General features: G+C 39.2%; 1 protein-coding gene across 1 annotated transcript in view; it reads left to right on the forward strand.

Moving 5' to 3' along the window:
* The window catches only part of LOC143283870 (uncharacterized), a 63,052-nt gene that overhangs the window by 18,029 nt on the left and 42,523 nt on the right, over positions 1 to 2,500 (forward strand). The window lies entirely within an intron of this gene.

Here is a 2,500-nt window from a genome sequence, read left to right on the forward strand (position 1 = left end):
GTGAGTGTGTTTGTACATGATTATCTCCAGAACATCATATGCTTCGGCAAATAAACGCGCATACGCGCGCACACATACACGCGCACACGGCTACGCACACACACACACACACTCTGAACACACACACACACACACACACACACACACACACACACACACACACACACACACACACACACTTTCTCTCTCTCTCTCTCTCTCTCTCTCTGAACACACACACACACACACACACACACACACACACACACACACACAGAGGAACTTCACCCCACTTTATTTTTTTTTATCTCCAGGACTGTGGGTTAACTATACCATATAGTCCTGACACGATACATAATGACTGCGATGAACTGGTGGACGATCAGTTCCGTTTCTCAAGGAGGTGTAACTAAGTTCGGACAAATCCATGTACGCTGCATCACATCTGCTGAGCAGATGATGGCCGGCCAGCAGTGTAGACCAACACGCTTTGTTATACCCTGAGGGAAAATAAAGTAAAACAAGAGGCGCGAGGCCTTCAAGGCTCACTTGAGATATGCACTTACTCCAACAAAGGAATTATAAGGAAGAAGAAAAAGAAGAAGAAGAACAACAAAGACATTATGCTGATGTGACCTTGACCTTTGACATTTAGATTTTACAAAACATTGATGTTCTCGCCAAAACGAAATCGCTACATGGTACATCATTTGAAAGAAAAGTGGATAAAGAAAAGGATTTTGTTTTCAACATGACCAATCATTGTACCGGTTTCGCTGAAGATTTCCTGGATTTCCTAGATGAGCTTCTCTCTCTTCCACGCAGAAATGTTTCACATCATCATCATCATCATACATTCATGAACATTGCTGTGCATATTTTTTTTCAAACTTACACACACACACACACACACACACACACACACACACACACACACACACACACACACAGATGTATATATATATCATATATCATATGTACACATGTATGTATGTATATATGTGTGTATATATATATATATATATATATATATATATATACTATACCTATGTACCTATATGTGTGTGCATGTATCTATATGTGTATGCCTAGGTAGCGAGAGAATCTGAGCGCCCTGGTTCGAATCACGGCTCAGCCGCCGATATTTTCTCCCCCTCCACTAGACCTTGAGTGGTGGTATGGACGCTAGTCATTCGGATGAGACGTTAAACAGAGGTCCCGTTTGCAGCACGCACTTAGCGCACGTAAAAGAACCCACGGCAACAAAAGGGTTGTTCCTGGCAAAAATATCCAGAACGATCCACTTCGATAGGAAAAACAAATAAAACTGCACGCAGAAAAAAAAAAATAAATAAATAACGGGTGGCGCTGTAGTATAGCACCACGCTCCCCCTTGGGAGAGCAGCCCGAATTTCACGCAGAGAAATCTGTTGTGACAAAAAGAGAAATACAATACAATACATACATACATCTCTCTCTCTCTCTCTCTCTCTCTCTCTCTCTCTCTCTATATATATATATATATATATATATATATATATATATATATACATTTACATATATATATTTATACCTATTTATCGATCTTTATATATACATGTATATGTATAGATATATATAAAGAGAGAGAGAGAAAGAGAGATATAGTGATGCTGTTCACACAGTGAGAATGTCTGATGAATGTGTGTGTGTGTGTGTGTGTGTGTGTGTGTGTGTGTGTGTGTGTGTGTGTGTGAAATGATGTAGAATTTAGGCTTGTCGTGCTCAAGTTTATCAAAAATATATGTATACACTATGGAAAGAAGATAATAAATGAGAAATGTTGGCAGTGAGTGTTGTGTGTTAGTGCACACAAAACACACACATATAGATCTGCAAGTGGTTTGTGGACTTGTTAATTGATGGACAGACTGGAGGTGAAAAGACAGATGACGGTACACAAATCATGTTTCTTGTTTCAGTTCATGCTGACGTAGTTCTTGTGTGTTCGTCACATGGAAAATAATTATGTCACGCAATAGTTTACTCTGGAGATGGTGAAAAGATTCAAACTGGTGGTGACACACAACCACTCTCACACATATACATATGGATAAAAAAAAAACCCACATAATATGCAATAAGTGTATACGTAAATAAATTTACATATAAACAGGTAAAAAAAGTTAATTAAGTTACTTTAGAGAGAGAGAGAGGGAGAGAGAGAGAGAGAGAGAGAGAGAGAGAGAGAGAGTGTGTGTGTGTGTGTGTGTGTGTGTGTGTGTGTGTGTGTGTGTGTGTGTGAAGTAATGAAGAATTTTGACTTGTAGTGTACAAGTTTAAAAATAACATTTGATGGAAAGATTGGTGGTGAAATGACAGGTGATTATACATTCATACACACACACACACACACACTCTCTCTCTCTCTCTCTCTCTCTCTTTGTGTGTATGTGTGTGTGTGTGTGTGTGTGTGTGTGTGTGTGTGTGTGTGTGTGTGTGTGTGTGTGTGTGTGTGTGTGTGTGTGTGTTAAGAAATTAA

The sequence above is a fragment of the Babylonia areolata genome, chromosome 7 (genome assembly GCF_041734735.1).
Source record: "Babylonia areolata isolate BAREFJ2019XMU chromosome 7, ASM4173473v1, whole genome shotgun sequence".
In the NCBI taxonomy this organism is placed as follows: domain Eukaryota; kingdom Metazoa; phylum Mollusca; class Gastropoda; order Neogastropoda; family Buccinidae; genus Babylonia; species Babylonia areolata.